We start from the raw sequence: 23,389 nt of genomic DNA on the forward strand, positions 1-23,389 counted from the left end.
CTCCGGTGTAGTGCAAAAAGCTTCCTACTTGCGACCAAAAAACCTGCCCCGGCTACTGAGCATGCCCAGTGCGGCCGCCCGGGCCCGGCGGAGCCGCGCTCCCGCGCTCCGGGTTTTCGGACCGCCCGCGCGGGAGGGGCGGGGAGACCGGCGGGGCGGGGCGGCTGAGGGGAGCAGTGGGCTCCTCTCCGGGCCGAGGCGGGCGGGCTGCCGCCGAGAGCAAGCCGGCAGGAAGGGGAGGAGCCAGAGAGCGGTGGGCGGGGCCGAGGCGTGGGCGGGGCCGCGGGGAGCGGTGGGCGGGGCCCCGACTTCTCCAAGTCCCCTCGCGGGGGGTCGGACCCGGCTGCGGCGCTGTCCGCCTGTCCGCCTCGACGTGGGTGCCGGGACCCGGGCCGGGCGGGACTGAGGGCCTCGAAGGTCGAGGCGACGGCGGCGGTGCACACTGGGGCAGGCACTGGCGGGCCCGAAGTTGGGCAGGGGGCCGTGGGAGCGAGCTTCCCGCGTCCGGAGCCCACTGCCCCGACGGCCGCGGCCGGGTCGCCAAATGCTCGGCCTCCCACAGAGCGCAGAGCTCCCGGCTCCGTGCGCCCAACGCGGACGCCCGTCCGGGGCCAGGCCGGCCCGCAAAGGGCGGGCCGGCGTGGCCAGGTGGAACCCCCCGCCCTAACACGTGCCCGCCTCCCCCTCGGCAGCCGTCAAGACCCGGAGCCCGAACCACGAGCCCCGCCGTGTGGCCCGGAGCGCTCCGGGCACGCTCGCTGGGCGGCAGGCCGGGGGTGGGAGCCGGGGGCGGGAGCCCGGCGGAGTCGAGGGCGGCGCGAGGGCGCGGCTGCCTCCACTCTGCCCGCAGCTTCCCCCACGCCAGGCCTCCCTGTTCCTCTTGGAGCGTCCACCTCCTCGGAAGGGGAGCTGGGAGGAGGGGCCAGAATCTGGGCTCTGGGAGGTCTGGGTTCTAATGGAACGAAGCTGTCAATGGGGGGAACGGCGTGGACGACTAAAACGACAGGCCCTCGCGGTCAGAACAGCTATGGGCTGACACTTCCGACACTTCTTAGGAGAGATGGGCAAAGTGGGGACGGCCCGCCTGGCTAGCACCCAGGACACACCTGCCGGGAGACTGGACGTGTCTCCATCCGTGCGGAATGAGAAAGGGGCTTACTGGCTCGACTCGCCCAAAGAGCCAGCACTTCAAACTGTCCTCCCGAACTTCTCCACGGGACACTACGTAAACATCGTTTCACATTCTCTCCCCACCCCCTGCACCTGGAAGGCACACTGGAGTCTACATTTTCCCCAAAGGGTCCTCTGCTGCCACTGCCTCCCTGGTGCTCTATCTAGCGCTGGTTCCTAACCGACCTCCCACTCACCAGGCTCCTCCCATCACTTTACTTCTTAAAAACCAATTCAATTGGGCCCCAGACACACAGTTTAACAACCACAGGGCTTTTCACAGACCCCGCTGAGTTTCCTGCCCTCCCCACTCCCGGGAAGGAGCACAGCGCTTGCCCTTAAGTCACTTAAAGTCCAGTCAACATTCTTTTCACGCCGTGTCTCTACCTGCAATTTCCTGGGCCCGGAACGCTCCCTTTCAACCTTACACTCCAGCTCCGACGTCACCTCAAAAGCATAGCCTTCTGCCTTCCAGGACAATATGCCACTCCCGTCTTCAGCGGCTCTTGAAGCCCTCAGGCGTGCCCCCATTGAACGGCTCATCTTACTGTTTTAACTGTTTCTCCACTTTTCCTCGCACGCCCATTTCTAGGCTGTGACCTTCTACCAGATCTCATCTGCAAATTTGACTCTCCAGCCCTAGCTCCATTCTTTACATACGAAATAAGTTTTTATTCAAAGAGTTGGAATTCCAACGTTCGCAATAAAGTTTTATACCCACACATCCACTTCCATTATCAATGCTTTGACAACAGAATCACAAATTAATGGCCGACCTCCTTTACCTGCTAAGGAGCTCTCAAGCTCTGCCTCTTTCCCTGATGGCCCAGCCAGATTCTCTCTGCCTTCTCCAAATATTTGTTTCTCTTTCCTCCCGCTTAACATTTCCATTATCTGCTGCATTTAAATATTGTCTTTCTCGCCACACAAATTCATCAACGACTAAGTTCCCTGAAGGCAAGGACTAGGACTTCATATATAATCTGTGAAGTCTCAAAGCAATTACCGCACACACCTACTGCAAGTACCCAGATTTGCAGGAGATGGTTAAAAATCACACAAACATAAGAAAATACAAATAAAAACGAGATCAATATAAAGTGGACACATCTTACATGTAAACCCATGTGCAATGATAGGTTAATAGAAATATAAAAATAAACACTTCTTCTTCTCTCATGGCCACCACCCTAATTACTGCCACCATCAGAACAGAATTTAAGCACTCACAAGTTGCTCCACCATGTGCTTAGTGGTCTGTAATGTTAAATACACTGTCTCCAAAGTCTCCAATACAACCACCATTACCAAGGGGAGAGGGGGAAGAAACAAGGATAGAAAGACGTCCACAACAACCATACTCAGATATATTGAGCTAGTACATTTCATATATATATATATATATATATATATATATATATAATCATAGTGCTAAGATGACGCCCGTCAATGTGGAGAAAAAGAGGAGGGAGGAATTACAATTTAAAAAAAGGTAACCCCAAAAAACCAATTTATAGGGACCTTTAATTCTGATGACCTGGATTATTTATGCTGCTGTGATTAGTCATCAATATTAAAACAATAACCACTGGGTAGAAGTCACCTCCATAACAAAGCGAGAGTAAGCCTTTCTCCTAAGCTCAGCTCCAGCTACCTCTCTCCTCCAACAATTAGTTGCTTTCCATGATAATTAAGAACACTGGCAAAGGAGACCAGTACTAATATCCAACCAGTGACTGAGAACTTGAGCAAATTTTCAACTGTCCACTTTGTTCCTTCTCATCTGTCCTCCACAGAAAACACCCATCAGTTTACTGAATGCTATTTTGCTTATGTATATATTTTACCTCAATTAGTTCAAACTGTCTTACTTTTAAGCAAATTCTGCTTTCTTCGTTCATTTTACCATATAATCATTAATCGGTGCTCATAACAGAAGTAAATACATCCAAGACCATATAATGGCTTTGAATTTATACCACCTTCTTTGAAATAGTGAAGTCTTACAGTAGTTACCATGACCACGTGTGTGGGTGCTGTGAAAGTACTTTCTCAGTGAATTGAGAATAAAAGTGAAATCACATCCCCAAAACACATCAAGAAAGATATCTGCATTGTACCAAAAATATATGCAGCACAATAGTATGTTCTAGTAATATACATAAATCTCATGGATTACAGAAGTGGTCAAAAAGTGAGATGACATACATACGCAGTTAAAATACACATTTATCGGCAATAAGCTTCAGCTCTTACCTGACTTTGAGCCAGTGGTGGAGACCAACATAAATCAGTTTACTCCTTTTCCAAATTTATCTGAATTGGTAATTGACTATCAGCACCACTCAAGCGAAGACTCTTCAGATCCAGAGTGGAAGCCATTTTCCATCTCAGCCTAAAAATGACTAATCTCAAATTAGAGGGTCTCCCCTTTTCCCATTCAACCGACCAACCAGTCGCTTCTTCCATTCTCCCAAGAATCTGCATTTCATCTACATTTGAATTCCCAGGCTCCCTAGAGGGAATGGGGGATGGGACTGGAAAGACAAAAGAGGCCAAAGGCAGGTTGGGTGGCTGTAGAAAAGCTGCTGATAATGATTCCCTTCATCAGTTTTGCACCCCAAAAGCATCTTGGCTACCTCCTCCAAAACCCCAAATTTAACTGGTTTTTATGAAGAAGTGAGTTTGTTTGTTTATGCACACTGTAGCCAAAGTGAAATTAAATACTGTTCTTGTTATAGAACATTCATTCCACAAAACTTGGGGAAATTCCTATCTCAATCACCTACTAAAAGAAAGTAAGAAAATTTCAAGCCTGAGAAGCAAAAGAGAGCAACAGAGAGAACCAGTCACAAGATGAATTCAGATGCAAGGCCCGTCTCTGAACTTGGAGCCAACCAGTTCTTCCTTTCTTGAAAGCTTAAATTGGATACCAGTGTCCTTTTTCTCTTCTGGACAACCAATAATCTCTGATTCTTGACTTCAGCTGCTGCTTCCTCCCCTGGCCAAATAATCAAGTTTCCCATTTCAACTGGCAGCCTCTTGCTCCCTGCATCCATCTTGGTCGTCACAGGTATTATTCTGTCTGGTATCTAATCCAGCTGCCACACTGCTGTTTCCTGGCCCAATGCCACCCAATAATCTCTGCCCTAGTGATATTAATTCAGAGACTTCTTCACATCCGATTTCACCAATTTCCTCTTAAGTTCAGGTTCTGCCATTGCCTAAACCTCATCAATGCACAACTAAGGGTCCTTTTCTTTCTCAACTAGATTTAGTGTTTAATTGTTGTTCCTTTTTCTATTTAGCTAATGCTGATTCTACCAAAAGAATCCTTGTAATATGTATTTGATTGAAGTAATCAAGATCGAGAAAGTTTTCGTTCATAACGTCATCATTACCCCATCTTCTGGAGAAAGAAAATGACCAAAAGTCATAAAGAGCAAACAGCCTTGAGGTACTGGCATGACCTTCTGGTTGACTTTTTACCAGGGAAGTAACTAATTCATTTTGGATTTTTAAAAAAAAGCACCAAAGGTAAATGTCCCTTTAATTATTGTGATGGATAATTATGTTTGTCATTCATCTAAGGCCATCCCAGTAACCTCATTATCTTCTGGCCCTTTCTAGAGAGAGATTATCAATAAGAGAGAGCCACTAAGCAGAAGATGAGTGTGGACATCCTGGCTCATAAAGACAACAGAAACACCCAGCCCACCAAAATTAGCCCAGGTCTAGAACAGGACTAAAATCTAAAGCAAAGATAAGAGATTCAAAATGAATTCAAAAGTAAAGCTGGGACCACACAAGCATACAGAAACATGTATTGGTGCTTGGTTTTTTCAATCACTGGCATCGGCTAGTACAAAGGTTTCAAATTGTGGTCCCCAGACCAGTAGCAACAGACTCAATCTGAAACTTGTCAGAAATACAAATTCTCTGGCACCCCAGAAATCTGTGATTTCTTCTAGGTGATTCTGATACATGCTAAAGTTTGAGAAGCAGTGGTTTAGAATAGTTTTGTTTGATTCTTTGTTGTTGTTTTTTATCAAGCCACAGATTTCAAACCATTAGCGGATCTTTAGATCATTTTAGGAGATCTTGAGTAGTATTTTTAAAATGAGACAAAATGGAATGGATAGAATGGAATGGGCTTGGAAGAAGGATCAGAATGCATTCATTACTCTATGTTTCTATTATGTACACATACATATTTATATATATACATATAATATATATACACATAATATATATACATATACATGCATACACACACATATACATGTATATTATTACATACTAGGTCATAATGTAAAGTATGTTCCTTACATTTTGATCCAGATAAAAAATTTTGAAAACCAACGTTAAACCCCTCCATAGTTGGGTTGCTTATTATATATGAATGGTATTGCCAAAGTGTTCTAAAACCATTTTCTTAAATGGTTTAGTGATCCCTTTTTTGTAGTACAAATTATTTCTCCATAAATACTACAAAGGTGTTTGGACCAGGTTCCTTTCTGAATTATCACATACTCTAGAGTAATATATTTTGAACTAATGAGGATTTATAGTACAGATTTAGGCATTTTCTTTCCAAAGAATATGAACACATTTCCAAAGACTATTGCTAACAGACTACAAAAAGTGAATGCAGTTTAATTTGGTCAACAGTAATATTTAAAAAAAAATAAATACAAACAAGAAGCACTTACCTGTTCTGGGAACTGTTATCAGTACTTTACAAATATTAACCTTTTTAATTCAACAGGCACCAAATAAAAATTATAGCTAACATTTGCAAAGAACTGTAAGCAATCACATCCATCCATAAAGCACTTTTTGGAATAGGCACTATTATTGGCCTGGTTCCTAGTAAGTGGGGAAACTGAAATTTATACTCAGGCCCGGGTAAATCTAGGGCCTGAGCTTTGAACCATTAAGTTAAAGTCATTCATCCACCCAATAAATATTTATTGACCACTTATTGTATGCCAGACCCCTTGTTAAACAAGGTATATACAATCATCCCTGATATCAGGCAGCTGATACTCTACTGGGATGGATAGACATTAAATTAGCAAGTAAAAAGTCTCAATTATAAATCTCAAAAAATTGCAGGACACTGTGAGCACATATGACCTGGAGGTGAGTCTGGTCTGTTGCTCCCCCAAAGACAGTGTCCATTATCCCACGGGTACTCTAGACATATTTAGATACCAGCAAAGCAGGATCATTGAAAAATTATTTTCAAATAATATGATACCTAAAAAAAAGCATCTAAGTATCCATCATGGGAGAATCAACATCTCAACTTCCATGTAATTGCTTTATAATTTAACATAAAAAAATAGAATATTAAACTTTCAAAATGACATTAGAGGATACAACAAAAACCTGTGTACCCACTCCCCAGCTTAAGAGTAATATTTCTATATTCAAGCCAATACTTGGCAGATTTTTGAATAATTTATGGAAGGTAGGGAGTATACTATATTCCGTTCAGTATTCAGAGTTTATTTAGTTGTTGTTTTTGTAAATTTTTAAAAATGAATTATTTATATTTACAGAAAAATTGCAAAGCAGAGCTCGAGGCAAGGCTCGACCCTACAACCTTGGGATCATGACCTGAGCTGAAATCAAGAGTTGGATGCTCAACCAACTGAGACACCCGGGCGCCCCTCCCCTACTATTAACATATTACATTAGTATAGTATACTTATCACAATTAATGAGGCCAATACTAATGCATTACTATTAACTAAAGTCATTACTTTATTCAGATTTCCATACTTTTTATGTGATGTCTGTTTTCTGCTCCAGGATCTCATTCAGGACACCCTATTACATTTAGTGACTTTATCTCCTTAGGTTCCTGTTAGCTGTGACAGTTTCTCAGATTTTCCTTCTTTTTGATGACCTTGACAGTTTTGATGAGTACTCGCTGAATATCTTGCAGAGTATCCCTCAACTGGGATTTGTCTGATGTTTTTCTTGACTGGGGTTATATGTTTTTGAGAGGAAGACCACAGAAGTAAAAATGCCTTTCTCATCACATCATATCAAAGGTATGTACTATCAACATGACTTATCACTGTTGATGTTGACCTTGATTGCCTGGCTAAAGTAGTGTTTGGCAGGTTTCTCCACCATAAAGTTGCTCTCCCCCCACCGCTTTCTATTCTCCACTGTTTGGAAAGGAGTAACAATGGGAAGCCCACATTAAGGAATGAGGAGCTATCCTCCACCTCCTCCTTGTAGTCAGACTATCTACAAAAATTATTTGGAATTCTGTGCAGGAGACTTGTTACTTATTAATTTATTCAATCATTTCTATTAATATGGACTCATGGATATTTATTTTATACTTAGGATTACAAGCTGTACTTCTTTATTTATTGTGTTACTCTGACTGTTCTAGCTTTGACCATTAGGGCTCCTGTGCTCCTTTGACATACCCTGATCATGGTTGGGGTGTTTAAGTATGTGTGTGTGACCAATTCCTGACTTTCTGACATTATTAGATGCTCCAGACTCATCTTGTGTATTTTCTGCTACAGTTCTAGAATCAGCCATTTTTCCAAGAAGCTGTGGTTCCTTTTAGTGAAGAATCATCTTAGAAAGCAAGATGTGGATGCTAATATGCTGATGGCTATTGGGATATCTTTAGGTTTTGATTAGGTTATACCTAAAGTAGTGAGCTAATGTCCGAAAGAAGAACTAGGTTAAGAGGATGGTAGAGATGGTCCCAGTCTGGGGGAAAAGCTTGTGCAAAAGCCTAGATGTTTAAAAAGTCCATCTTGAAGAATCTGAAAAAAGCTGGTGGGGCTGGATTGCAGAGGGAAGGGACATATAATGGGATTAAGAAGCAGCTGTGTTTTGTGGGTCATGACTATGTCCTTGGTGTTGTAAATAATAATCTGATCAGTATTTTTAAAAGCATGGCTCTATAAAGAATAAGTGGTTGGGACAGAGTAGTTAGGGAATTATTGTACTTTTGCATTAATTTTGATCCTTTTTTTTAAGATACCAAATTATTTCAAAATAAATTTCTGGTGAACGCTTTGCTGATGCCAAGCACCTATTCAGTATGGCCATGAAGTTACTGACACTGCCTTTAAGATCTTCATTGCAACATTAAATAGAAATGGTGATAGTGAACATCTTTTCCTGAGTTTTATTACAAAGGGAAAATTTTCACCATTAGAAATGATAACTGCTAAAGTAATTTTGTATTCATATAAAGAAGTTCCTTTGTAGTACTAATTTTATTTCTTAATAATTTTTTAATGCTTTTATTTTATTTTTGAGAGAAAGAGAGAGAGAGCAAGTGGGGAGGGGCAGAGATAGACGGAGACACAGAATCAGAAGCAGGCTCCAGGCTCTGAGCTTTCAGCACAGAGCCAACACAAGGCTCAAACCCATGACTGCGAGATCATGACCTGAATTGAAGTCAGATACTCAACCGACTGAGCCACCCAGGTGCCGCTATACTACTAATTTTCAAGAAGTTTTATTAAATCATGAATGGATATGGAATTTTGTCATCTATTGAAATGATCATATGATTTTATTCCTTCGTTTTGTAAACATGTTGATTTATATTGTTTTTAATTTTAAACTAATTTGACTTTTCTGGAATAAGCTACATTTGGTTTTGATGCATTATCCTTTTTATAAATTGCTAAATTTGTTATGCTAATAATGTGTTTAGGATTTTGAATCTATATTTATGAGAAAAGTTGGCCTGAAATTTTCCTTTCTTATGTCCTTGTTGGGTTTTGATATCAAGTTATGTATGTCTCATAAGAGGAATTGGTATACATTTCCTCTTTTTCAATTTTTGGTTTGTATATGAATGCTGTTATTTCTTCCTTTATTATCTGTATGCATTTTCTTGTAAACCATCTGATCCTGGGGCACGCTTGTTGGAAGGCTTTAAATTATGGATTCAATTTTTTTCTTTTTTTCAATTGAAGTATAATTAACATACAATGTCATAGTAGTTTCAGGTGTACAACATGATGATTCAACAATTTTGCACATTACTCAGTGCTCATCATAAGTGTACTCTTTAATCCTCTTTTATAGATTCAAGTTTAATAAATGAATATTCAGGTTTCTTTCTATGTCAATGTATCCACTTTATATTTTCAAATCTGATGGCATAAAATTGCTCAGAAAATTTTAATATGGGTAGGGTCTGTAGTAATGTCCCATTTCCATTTTTCAAATTATGTGTAACTTCTCTTTTTCTTTATCAGTCTTGTCAGAGCTGTATTAATCTATCTGTCTTGAAAGTATTGATTTTGGACATTTTGATTCTCTGTTTTGGAAGTGTCTATTCTATTTTATTATGCTCCTACCATTATAATTTCTTGTTTAATTTGTGTTTTATTTTATTTTATTTTATTTTATCTTTATTTATTGTTATTTTTCTAATTTCTTTAAATGACTTTATTGACTTTGTCTTTCAGTTCAAATGTCTGTATTTAAATCTATAAATTACACTCTAACCCACAGGTCTTGATATTTTACATTTTCATTATCATTTCTTCAAAATATATTTGTTTCCATTGTGGTTTCTTCTATGACTTGTGGATTATTAGGAGTATCATTAGAAAATATGGGGATTTTCTAGTTATTTTTTGTTATTTCATTTCTGGTTTAATTGAATTGTAGTAAAAAAAAAACATGAGCTGTAGAATTTCAATCCTTTGAAATTTGTTGAGACTTATTTTGTGTCCCAAATATCCTAATTTTTTATATGGTACTTCAAAAGACTGTATTTTGCAGTTGTTATGTGCAGTGTTATTTATATATATAAAACTTATATAAGTTATCATATAAATTATATAATAATCTATATATTGTAAATTAAATATTATATTATTTACATATTAATACAAATATGTATTAAATGCAAATAGTAATATAGTAATAGTATAGTAATATAGTAATAGTAATATGTTTTATATATAAATATACATTAATGTATAGGATAATATATTCTTATAAATGGAGATATATTTATATTTATATATTTCAGTTTATATATTAATATATTAATATTATATATTAATATTTATATATTTCAGTTTACTATTTATGCTGTTCAAATCTCCCAATATGATTGCTAATTTGTCTATGTCTTTTTAGTTTAGTTAGTTCTTGCTTTATACATTTCAAAGCTAATTATTAGGTACATACAGGTTTAAACTACTATATCTACCTGCTAAATGAAGCATCTTGTCATTATAAAGATACTAATAATACTTTTGGATTATTAATTAATGCTAGTATATTAATAATACTAGTATGAATATAGTCATATACCAGCTTACATTAATATATTAAAAGTGGTATATTAATACATCAATGTACTAGTATGAATTCATATTCATTTTTTAAAATGTGTATTTTTAAGACAGAGACAGACAGAGCATAAGTGGGGATGGGGCAGAGAAAGAGGGAGACACAGACTCTGAAGCAGGCTCCAGGCTCTGAGCTGTCAGCACAGAGCCTGACTCGGGGCTCAAACTCATGAACTGTGAGATCATGCCCTGAGCCGAAGTCGGACGTTCAACTGACTGAGCCACCTGGGCGCCCCTCATATTAGTATTATCAATACTAGTAGACTTTTAAGTCTACTTTATCTGATATTAAGATATCTATAACCAACTTCTTTTTGATTTGTGTTTGTATGATAGATAAATCTTTTTCCATCTTTGTGTTTTTAAAGTTTCTGGATCATTATACTTTTGATATGCCTCTTAGAAACAGCAATTTTTTAAAATCCAGTATGACAGTCTTTTTTCTTTAATTGGGTCATTTAGTCCATTTACATTTAAGGAAATTACTGATATGTGTAGTAATATTATTGTACTATCATAATAATCAGTATTTTCTATTTATCCTGCTGGTTGTATATTTCTTTTCTCCCCCATCATCAATTTGTTTCAGATTGATTGAGAACTTAAAAAAAAATATTGTCGGGGCGCCTGGGTGGCTCAGTCGGTTAAGCGGCTGACTTCGGCTCAGGTCATGATCTCACGGTCCGTGAGTTTGAGCCCTGCGTCAGGCTCTGTGCTGACCACTCAGAGCCTGGAGCCTGTTTCAGATTCTGTGTCTCCCTCTCTCTCTGACCCTTCCCCGTTCATGCTCTGTCTCTCTCTGTCTCAAAGATAAATAAACGTTAAAAAACAAAATTAAAAAAAAATATTGTCATTTTTTTCATTACCTTGAAAGCCATATTTTCTTTTACAATATATATAATGGTAACCCTAGAAAAAATAACCCCAGAAAATATAACTAAGTTTAATGTCAATACTTTTATCTTTTCCTAGATAACACAATAATCTCAATAATCTAAGAATACTTTATACCACTTGTTCCATAGTCTACTGACTCATGTCTTATCCTTATTGCTGTTTTGTATTTTAATTCTCTATTTTAAATTCCAAAAGTCATTATGATTATTGTTTTATATAGCCAATATTTATTTAGATTCACACACATATGTAACCATTTATCTTTTTTACTGTAGTTCCACTCTTCTATTGGAATCATTTTCCTTCTTCTTGAAGAACAAGCAATATATTTTCTTTATTGCAGATTGCTGCAGATGAATTCTCTCATTTTTGTCTGAAAATATTTATTTTACCTTTTTATGGAAGGCTATGTCACTTGGTATAGAACTCTAGGTTGGTAATTTCTTTTTTTTATAAAAAATCAACAAGATTTTTTCTTCCAGCTTTATTAAGATATAATTGACATATAACATTGTATAAGTTTAAGGTGTATAGCATGATGATTTGAGACATATATATTACAAAATTATTACCACCATAAGGTTAGTTAACACTTCCATCACCTCACATAAATACAAGTTTTTCATGATGAGAATATTTAAAATCTACTTTTAGCTACTTTAAGATATATAGTACAGTATTGTTAACCATAGTCACCATGCTGCATATTAGATACCCAAAACTTATTCATAACTAGAAGTCTAAATCATCAAAGCAATTGGTTCTGGTGATGTTACAGTTTAGTTTGAAGAGGAAAGATAACAAACTCTTGGCCACTAATAGATATATGAAGTTCATAAGTCATATATATTACGCATTTATAAGTCTAATGACTTACACATGTATGCTCTTTATTAAAGAATATACAAAATAGAAACTGGTTTAACTATTATTAAAAACAGCTCCTTATGAGACTTGATTTATTGGACTGATAATTAGTATATCAATGGTCTTAAATGGTTCCTTTTAAATTACTAAATGATGTGTTACAGTATAGCAAGAACTTGATTAATTTGAGTACAATTAACAAAAAAATCCCAGATTGTTTGGGGGATTTATTTTTGGAAGTATGAGAATAAATAAAAAAGACCACTCAAATGAGAGCAGTTCAGAGCTTGCTATAGCAAGGAAGTCAGCCACAATCACTTGTAGGGGGAAGAAACTTAAAGGAATTCAAACTCAAAGAAACTAAAAAGTCGGACGAGTGTGAAAGCTTATTGGGAGAAAAAGGAAGTAGTCAGGGGTACTCTGATTAGAGGTTGTTGGCATAGGGAAGCTGGAAATGGGATGACTAGAAGCAGAGCATCTTATGTGATTGGCTTAGAAACATATTTGGCTTTTCTTCCGGTTGTTCCTGAGTTGGAATTGGGGTGCAAAATGCAGGTCACTGGCAGTTCAGATTCTGACTATTCTGGGGCAACTGTTGCAGAAACCATGATTAAGCTTCCTGGATTGATTGTTTGAGATTGTTTCTTATTTCTTATTTTCTCTCAGTATTTTGTATATTTTTTGTCTTCTGAGTTCCATTGTTTCCACTGCGAAATCTGCTAGATGTTTGTTCTTTTGAAGGTAATTTGTCCTCTCTTACTATTTAAAAAATTTTCTCTTTGTCTTTGTTTTTCAGTAGTTTTACTACAATGTTCCTAAGAGGTTGTGTATTTTTTATTCTCACTGTTCATAGGATTCATTGGATCTATGGATTGATATCTTTCACCAGTTTGGGAAAATTTTTCAGGTATTATCTCTTAACATTGCTGCTGCCTCAATCTCTTTCCTTCTTGAAATTCAATGAACATATGTTAGAATTTTTCACTATAATCCTACATGTCTTGCTATTTTTTCTAATTTTTCTATTCTTTTGTTTTCTAGACACTTTCTGCTGCCTTATCTTTAAGTTTACTAATTCTCTCTTCAGTTGTGTCTGATCTGCTCTTAAACTTTTTTTTGTTGTTTATTCTTTAATCCAGACTATGATTTTATTTATTAATTTCTTTCTAAATCTCCTTGACCTTAATAATATGGTTATTTCTAAGTTAGTGTCACAAACTCACATTTGTAGCCTCTGTGAACCTGTCTTTATTGTCTGCTGTTTCTATTAATTTTAGTTCATGTTATTTTACTCCTTATGTGTCTATTTTTTATTGTGGGCTAGATACGATATTTGCAAAATTGTAGAAATGTTTGGGGTCCAGGATAATGCTATCTTTCTCCAAATTGGATTTATGTTTGTTTCTGCCACCTACACAAGTGTGCAAATACTCAAATGTTACCCAAAAACAATTTTAGAGATTGATGTAATTCAAACCTGAGCTACAGTCTCCAGGAGAGCTTTCTCTGCATTACCCTTTTTCCTCAAGTCACTTTGAACATCTCTGTAAAAGAGAGTTCTAGCTTAGTATTATAACACATATTTGGAAATACAGTTAGAAAAGTGAGCTAAACCCTGAAATTGCATAATTTATACCAAATTGAGAACATGTTAAAGTTCCACATGAAGGAATGGCACAAGGCCAGTGGACTTTATTTATAAGCGGTATGATGGGGCTGGGATTTGGGTTGGTTGGGAGCGAATTACAACAAAAGCATAAAGTGAAGCCTCACTGATTTATTTGTTTTTCTGAGAGTTAGGCTTATATTTGGTAAGTCCATCTGTAGTAAACCCATGTGTTCCCCTCTTTACTATAAATATTTTAACCAGGCATTTTCCATTCCTGCCAGGTTTCTTTTTGGTCCCTTTGTGCCAATTTTGTCATAGCTTAGGTTCAGATTTCTCACCCCGAATAGCTCAGCTTCACATCTACCTTCCTCTATGCTAGAAATGGATGACCGACCCCTTACTTTGCTGAGGCTTCTCCTTTCTTTATTCATTGCCATGAATATTCCTCTAAATGAAGCAAGCTTTTTTTCTGATCAATCCACAAGGAACCAATGCCATCAGTATTTAGCATGAAGCCCATCAACACTGCATGGTCCTCTGAAAGTAGCATAAACATTTATTCTTGGTAAGTTTACTACTTGGATAATCTTTTTAAAAATTTTTTTTAATGTTTATTTATTTTTGAGAGAGAGACACAGAGCACGAGCAGGGGAGGGGCAGAGAGAGAGGGAGACACAGAATCTGAAGCAGGCTGCAGGCTCTGAGCTGTCAGCACAGAGCCCAATACAGGGCTTGAGTCCATAAACCATGAGATCATGACCTGAGCCAAAGTCGGGTGCTTAACTGACTGAGCCACCCAGGTTCCCCTAATCTTTTTTTTTTTTTTAATTGCCATGTTGTTTTTTATGTCTTTGGTCTTGTTGATGTTTTAATGCATCTCTTCTCTCTGCTTTAGAAGAGAGCTCCAAAAAAAGTTTTAGCCAACAATACCGTGAATTCATGAGCTCCTAGTATATACGGTGCAGTGATGATAGTGAGGTCAAAATGCCATGAATTCTTACTGGTGCATTCTTTACTTTTTAATTTGTTTTATTGAGGTATAGTTGACATAAAATTGTAAGAATTTAAAGTGTACATAGTGGTGATTTGATATACATATTTGATACACATATACATACATTGTGAAAGGATTCCTTCAGTCTAGTTAATTAACATCCATTACTTCACAAATTTATCTTTTTAAAAATTTTTGTAGGAATCTTTGAGTTCTATTCTCTTAGCAAATTTCAATACTACAATTCAGTATTATCGCCTATATTCACCATGTTTTTTACATTAGATCCTCAGACCTTATTCATCCTAAAGTGAAAAGTTTGTTCTACTGGTACATTTTCCAGTAAGTTGTTATGGAGCACTGAGTGGGGTGGGTAATTCTTTTTTGAGAGAATATGACTGTATTCGGCTGAAATAAGTTCATGTGGATAAAAGATTGTTTCAGCCCCAGGTTGACTGACTAACTTCAGTTAAAGAAACAGCAGATTTGCTTTTGGTAATAGAGGTAAAATAACACTAATCTGTTCAAGGAAAGTTATTGTTAAAGTCTTATAATTTTTAAAATAAAAAGATCAATGGATTAATTTAGTTTAAGCTATAGGATCTGAAGAGTTACTTAAAATATAAAAAAATGAAAATGTAAATGAAAATGAAAATTTAAAATGTAATATGTAAGCATGACTAAATAAATTATAGCATATCTATAAAATAAAATATTATATAGCCCTTAATAATAAGATTTTTTTCAAAGATGAGGAAATGCTTATGTCTTAATGTGAAATGAAAGAACCTGAGCATAATGCATAAAATATCTCTGGACTAAAAAAGCTGGAATGCTAATTTTTGTTGAGGAGAAACAGGTGACTGAGAGTTAGGTCAGAGGAGAATCTTCTCTATATACATTTGTAGCTTCTGATCTTGAAACTATGTGAATGTATTACTTAGTTTTTAAATATTAAAAAATTAAAATGAATAACCCAGAAATATAAATATTATATATGCAGTATAATTTCAACTATGCAAAAATGTACATAGAAAAATATGTAGCAGGAACCATGCTCATATACCAACATGATTCCCTCTGGAATTATAGAGTTTTTATTTCTTCTTACTGTATTTCTGTATTTTCCATAGCTTTTATGTAAGAAAATGTATTTTTGATGAAAATAAATTTTATTTGAAAATAAATAGAAAATATGAAATTTTAAAAACTTGGAAACTATTTTAAATATCCTTTACAAGTTTACACCTTATCATCAAGTTTTTTCATTTAGGAATAAAGTCATCCTTTGGGAGGATTTTAATAAGTTTATTATAAGTGAATAAAATTTAACAGTGCATTTTCTTCAAAAGTTAAGTTGAAATGGTTTCCTTTTTCCATTAGTAGAAAAGGTCAATTTTCACTTAAAAGATGAAGTCCATTCTCAGAGTTAGGAGAATTGAATTCTCACAGTGGGTCTGCAGTAGCTATGTACCTTGAAGAAGTAATGTAACTTATATAGGTTAAATAATTTTCAATTTGGAAACAAAGAGCTTGGGCTAGATTAAGGTTTCTAAGCTTTTGGTATAACTTGGGACCTGTACCCTTTTAAAAAAAGTACTGTGGAAACCATCATCTATTTGCCAACTTTTTGTTTCATTAAGGAAAATCATAGCAGTCAAACAGAACTCACAACTGCTACCCTCTACTATATATCATCAACATTGTTTCATAAAACAAAGGAATTTAACACATACACAAAGTAGGAGAGTCATAATCATAAGATATAGGGTAATTATTTAAATTGTATTATTTAGTTTTACCAAAAAAATCATTATAAAAATGTTTTTCTCATTTTCTTGAAGACATGTGTTGGGGTCATGGTTTAGATAAGGACTATTTTCACTCTAAAATAGTATGATAATACGTAAAGAAATTGGCAACAAACTTATTTTAAATAGTTTGAGCTTACATTCTATACACTTATTCATGTCAATCAATTATAGATACAGTGGTGGCCCAAACCAATCATTTATGCTCACACAGAGCTTGAAAAAACAGTGACTTCCTTCAGTTATCAAGTAAGCATAATAATTTCATTTTTCAGTACACAATGATGGCAGGTACTGGCCTAAATGCTCTATACCTCACTGAATATCACCATAAGCTCTGAGGTAGACAGAAGTAACTCCATGTTATCAAAGAATCTTAAAGTGACTGAATTTCCACAGTTGATTAGATTGGAATTTAGGTGCTATAAATTCTAAAACCTGTGTTGTTTTCATTTCCTCTATCAAAGTAATTTGCTTTCCTTGAATATTATATTGTTCATAGGCGATTTATATGATAACTCATTCTAAATCTCCAAAGGATATAGAAAGTGTTTGAAATCCATCCTTGCCCTCTACGAATTTAAAATCTGACCAAGGAGGCAACACACACACACACACACACACACACACACACACACACGAGAATTTTCCTCAGAATGCAAGGCAACATAAAATTGTGCTGAATAAGTAATAATAAATACAGTAGGCAAATTTTTGAGGTAGGTAAAAACCACAGAACCAACTCTGAGACTTGAGTTGGGCATTTCAAGGGTAGGGGTGGGAAAAGAATATATACTTCAAGAGAGGAAAGACTTTGTGAACAGAAGTTTAGAAGGAAAATGAAATGCTTGTTCCAGGGAAAATGAAGAGAGCAGAAGATTGAAGTGAAAGTAAAGTGAAGGCCGATAAAATGGTAAAAATAGGTTAGAGTTGAATTGTGGAAGCCCTACACTGAAGACTTCTGACCAACTAATGACAGGGCAGAGGCTGCCCTTGGGAAGGTTCAACAGTAGGGAATTGGGGAAGGAAGGCATGCATGAGAGCTAGAGGCAGAAAGAGAGGACAGCGATTTATTGGAGACATTAATGAAGAAGTCTGTGAAGTACAAGAAAGAAGAATGGATGAAAGAAAAATTGGAAAAAAGCAACATGGCAGGCCTTGTGATGGATTTCATATGAACAGTGATAAGGAGGGGAAGGATCAAAAAAGTATGCTAAATTTTAAGCTTTATATTTAGTAGGAGAATTACGGTATGGTAGGCGAAAATAGGGACATCATGAAAGTTTATTTTGGAAAAAAAAAGAGAATTTAATTTTAGATATAAGTTTGGGAGGCAGCTTAACATGACAGACTGGAGTTCAAATTTTGTTTTTGCAATGTTGAGAAAAACTTGCTGAAAGACCAGGGCAAGTTTCTGTCTCTGTCTCTCATTCCCTGTTTCCTAATATGTAAAGCTAAGAAGATAAAACCCACCAATAGGGTGGTTCAGAGCATTAAATGAAATCTTTTTTTTTTTAAGTTCATTTGTTTATTTTGAGAGAGAGAGAGAGAGAGAGAGAGAGAGAGAGAGAGAGAGAGAGCATGAGCAGTGAAGGGGCAGAGAGAGAGGGAGAGAGAATTTCCAAGCAGACTCTGCACTGTCAACACAGAGCCCAATAAGGGGCTTGATCCTGTGAACCGTGAGATTATGTCCTGAGCCAAAATCAAGAGTCGGATGCTTAACTGACTGAGGCACCCGGGCACCCCGGAATGAAATCTGTTTTTAAAGCACCTATTGTAGCATGTACTGTATACAAAAGTTGTGTTTTTTTTTTTTTTTTGTTATGACTAAGTGTCCTGATAGCACTAACAAAGTTCACTAAATGGCTGACCCAATGAATGTCAAGTGTCAGTGGAAGATCCAGTAAATAATCTGAGCTGAGGAATCGGAACTCAAGTGAATAGTCAGACTGGACAGTCAGCTGTTAAGAATGATAGTTGATGCTTTAAGGGTTAGTTACCCTAGCAAGTGAGAAGAGAGAAGCTGTCAGACTGAGTGGTGAACTTGGGTAATATCTATAGTCCAAGGGTGTAAGGAGGAAGAGAAAACGTTTCATAAGGCAAAGACTTAATCAGAGAGCGAATAAGAGAAGAAAGAGGAGGCAATATTACAGAATTCAAGAGGGAATGATTTCAACAAAGAAGTAGTGAACATCTCCAAATGTTTCAGAAAAGGCACATACCATGTTATTACTTAAATTTTAGAGCAATTTCAAGAGTTGGCATGACTGTCAAGAGCATAGGAATAAAAGTAGTTGGGAAATAACTCTTTAATTTTCAAATGTTCCTTATTACAAGTTACACTTCATTTGTTTAATGTATCCAGAGAACAAAGGGCAAACTTTAACCAGTCTTTGTCCAAATTGTCACAAAACCAAATGATATAGTCCAACTGAGATTTGCATGTTGATGAGGCCAAGAGCTAAATGTCAAAGGTCAATTGCCTTATCTAACCTTCAATATCTGGTTATAACTTCAAGAGATCTTATGGGGCTAAATACATCTTCTGATATGAAAATCTGTCAACTTCATGGTCTTGGAAATATGATCTATTTATATTCATGACTTACATATGCCTCTGAAAAATCATAGCTGCGCATCATCCTCAATGCCCAGCTGCTGCAAGTACTTGGCATAAGGAGTTTGAGTTGAGGCTTTATTGGCAAAAGATGCCAAGGACTCCATTCAATCCAACTGAAATTTATGAAGTTACCACAATAGATTTATAAAAATGAGTTGGTTTACAAAACATAGGCAATACAAAGAGATAAAGGAAATTGTCAAAGGGAAAAGGGGGTAAGGAAATCAAAGCAAGGATAAAATTATTACAGTGCAATGCATTTCATTTGCTAAACAAATTTGACTCTAAGTTTCCTAGTGGCCAGAGCACTCCCAGTTATGAGGTTGCTGCTACTATTTGTAAGATAAAAGGATGTTTCGTAAAAGCCATGGTTCTCCTGAAGCTGCAACCCCAGGGGAATCTCTCCTATGGGTCCTCATAAAGAGGAATACAGCAAAGTGGCAGCCTGGGTTAGCAATAAGATCCCTGTGTTAAATATAGTGATGTATTACTTAGGGTCGGGTCTGATAGCACCCCTCTATGTATGCACAATTCATTCAAGTCCATTCTCCAAGGAGGCAAATATGTGTGATCTAAACACACAGGACTCTCACAATCAGGTTTGGTCCCAGGGTAAATTTTAGGGTATCTAGCAGAACAGACAATATATATACCTTTCAGGGAATTTCCACAAACATTATTTTTCAAAAACCGGTCTCTGCTAAAGGACTGGACAGTAAGGAGTTCAAGGTTGTATTCTCCAGTGAGAGCCCAGAGTACAAGTATTCTGTATGTCCTAGGGCAGGCACATGTGCCTTGATCACTGGCAGACCCAGGGGAAAGACAAGGTTCTTTTGTGAAAGTGATCTAGTCTAGTTGAGCTCACAGGTGGTCAAACACTTCTAAGGGAACCCATGACCTAGTGGCTGTGGACAAGTCACCATTTTGACTCCTTTGTGCTTATTCTCTCAGTTTAAAATAATAATGAAGATTCCTAAAAATATGTACTATTTTGGTTTGCGCAGTTTCAAATGTAGTCTCCCATTTTGTCTGATTTGATCCTATGGCAAGATGATGAAGCAGGGCAGACACAGTCTTCATTTGATAGACAATTCCCCCACAAAAGGAAGAGGGGGCTTCTAAAGATCTTCTTTGAGGGCTAAGATTCCATGGTTTTCACTATGAGATGTCTTGTCTATCTGATCCTTCAGGGATAACAGCCTTGATTGTTTAAGATTCACCTATGCTTTTTGAATGTAAAATTCTAGTTGGCAGGTAATGGCTTATGTTAGGAGAGCACCATGGAGGTGTTCCGTCAATATTACCCTGATTTCAGCCCACACTGTACACTTAAATCTTCCCTGTTCTAATTCTTCTTCACCGAAGTTAGGATGAAATCCTGTTACACTGCAAGTTCAGAAATGTACATTTTTAAAGTTGTCATGCCAGCAGGCAAAAAAGAGTATGACTGAGTGACTTACAGCTTTAAAGATGCATAAAAGACCTTTATTTGGAGGCACTCCCAACCCCCTCAATTGCCCTTCACAACATTCATCTTGGGCAGGAAGGAAACAGATCTCTTTCCCCACGGTTTCCAGCCTCAGGGATGGTAATGGGGCATTAGTGGAATTCTCAGAAGCACCCCGCCCAGGATACATTGCAAATATTAACATGGGCAAGAGGCTGCTAGGAAGGCCCGGTATCCCTGAGCTAATTGCCCTGCCCATTATTATGGCTTCATTTTACAGGGGATTCATTGGGTCACATGTGCAGCAACACAGACTGGAGATGGGAGAAGCTATTTAATGGCTGCAAAAATAGAGATGCCATGCAGGCCGGCACACAGATGTGGCCTTGCCCAGTATTACCAAATTCACGCTGGGCCCTGAGCCAACAAAGCAGTCGCAGGAAGGATGAGCAAGCCACCTCCATAGCATGTGGCTACTCCTTCAACTTAGGAAAAGAAAAGCCTTTGTTAGGCATTTACAATGAATGAAAGTGAAGATTTCCTGGATCAGTTTGCATTTCCAAGTATGCTTTCCTCTTCTATCATTTCCTCTTAACTGGGAGAAGTTTTAAAACCAAAATGGTTAGGTAGAGTTAAAGCTGGTCTGTACCAAAATGGAGCAGATTATCTTGTGAATGTGTTTTCCAACCTCAGCCCTGAGCAGAGAGTGCATTTGTGGGGATATAAGGGTGTTTCATCCACAGTTTTCCTGTTCTTTTTGTAAACAACTGTACTTCTCATTATCATCATTAAAGTTCCAGACACTGACGTTGGCTGAAAAGCAAAAGGAAGTACGCTTTGAATATATTTTATAAAGGGGAGCAGGAGTGAAGTAGGAAAAGTATATTGAAATGTTTAAATAAATGTTATTCTTTTGGAAGAATGAATGTGTTTAGACCAATGCTTCTCAAACTTCAATGTGCCTACAGGTAATCCGGGGATCTCATTTAGAAAATTTTTTGTTTAATGTTTATTTATTTTATTTTTTTGAGAGAGAGAGAGAGCGCAAGCATGAGTGGGGGAGGGACAGAGAGAAAGGTTGAGAGAAAGAATCCCAAGCAGGCTCCATGCTGTCAACACAGCCTGATGCGGGGCTCGATTCCACAAACTGTGGGATCGTGACCTAAGCCAAAATGAAGAGTCAGATGCTTAAGGGACTGAGCCACCCAGGTGCCCCTCCAAGGACCTCATTAATGGGCAGAGTCTGACTGCGGGTCGGGGGTGGGGCCAGAGGGTCTGCATTTCTAACCCGTTCCCACGTGATGCTTGTGCTACTGGCCCACAGACTACACTTTACATAGGAAAGGTATAAATGTAGGTTTATATACCTTGTTAGCAACATTTCTATCGTTAAAAAAAAATAATTCTGGACTACCGTCATTAGACCATTAGAAGGGTATTTTGCTCAAAGCCAAATGTGTGTAATTAAAAACGCTAGGAAGACAGGTCTGACTTTTTTTACCGTAAGATAGCAAACTCATTTCTACAAAATTAAAGTACAAAATCTCCACTTTTTTCTCTAGCTTCTATCACTTACATGTACTTTTCATAGCCATTTAGTAACATCATGCTTATTAATTTTAAGAGGACTAAGCAGTAGCCACTCTCAAAAGGGTCCCAGTTTAGAAAATAAATTATAGATTCACTCTATTTACAGCCCAAACCTGCTTGTATAGTTACCTGGCATTTAACAGACTGTTGTCCTGTATTGCTTATTATTTCTATTTATGTGTATATCTTAGGTTTTTGATGAGATTATGACTTCTCTGAGAGCATTTCAATCATTCATTCACTTGATCAATACTAAAACAACCTGGGGTCATTATCTATATACAATTGAAAGTTGGATTCAGATAGCTCTTAAGATCATACAAGTCTGTTCAATAATTATCCAGGTAGCAGCAGCAGCCCTGGTAGAACAAATTCATCCATCCATCTATCCATCTATCTGTATGTCCATCTGTCCATGCATCCCATCATCCCTCCAAACCTTATGTAAAACCACTGTGCCAGGTGCTGGGCAGGATCCTAGAAGTACAACAGCAATCAAAGCACAGCCTCTGCCTCCAAGACTTCTTGTTTATTTCTTCACATAGAAATATTTATTGACTCATTTTTACAAAATAAACTTTTTTTCCCCAGCTTATTCAGATGACAGAGATATCCTCTGTTTGGAGAAATAGGAACAGGAAATGAGAATCTATTGGAATGAGCACAGATCCGGAAATACACAGAAGGTGGTTTTGGCTCAGGTTCCAAAATGGTCCAACCACTTCCATTCCCGGGGCCTCAATTTTCTCATCTGCCAGTTGAAGGTGTTCAATGATTGCTGAGATCTCTTCTAGTCTTACAATTTTATGAGAGGAATTTGAATGTTTTCTCCTTTCCTGTTAAAGACTTGTAGGAAGAGAAGAGTTTTAGAGAGCTTTGAATAGCAGAGGGAATAAGACCGTAGAAGCCTTTAGAAATGGTTCATTGCAAGCCAAGAAACTTCTTCTTCTTGGCTTTTGGCACATTTTCCTTTTTACCTTTCTCAACTCCATCATTGGTTCTGCAGTTTACCA

At 37.6% G+C, this 23,389-nt stretch overlaps 1 protein-coding gene across 3 annotated transcripts in view; it reads right to left on the reverse strand.

The window, feature by feature from the left end:
• CDYL (chromodomain Y like) overlaps positions 1–23,389 on the reverse strand; it is a 247,916-nt gene that overhangs the window by 188,861 nt on the left and 35,666 nt on the right. The window lies entirely within an intron of this gene.

The sequence above is a fragment of the Herpailurus yagouaroundi genome, unplaced genomic scaffold, assembly GCF_014898765.1.
Source record: "Herpailurus yagouaroundi ecotype Mexico unplaced genomic scaffold, PumYag 250, whole genome shotgun sequence".
Classification (NCBI taxonomy): Eukaryota; Metazoa; Chordata; class Mammalia; order Carnivora; family Felidae; genus Herpailurus; species Herpailurus yagouaroundi.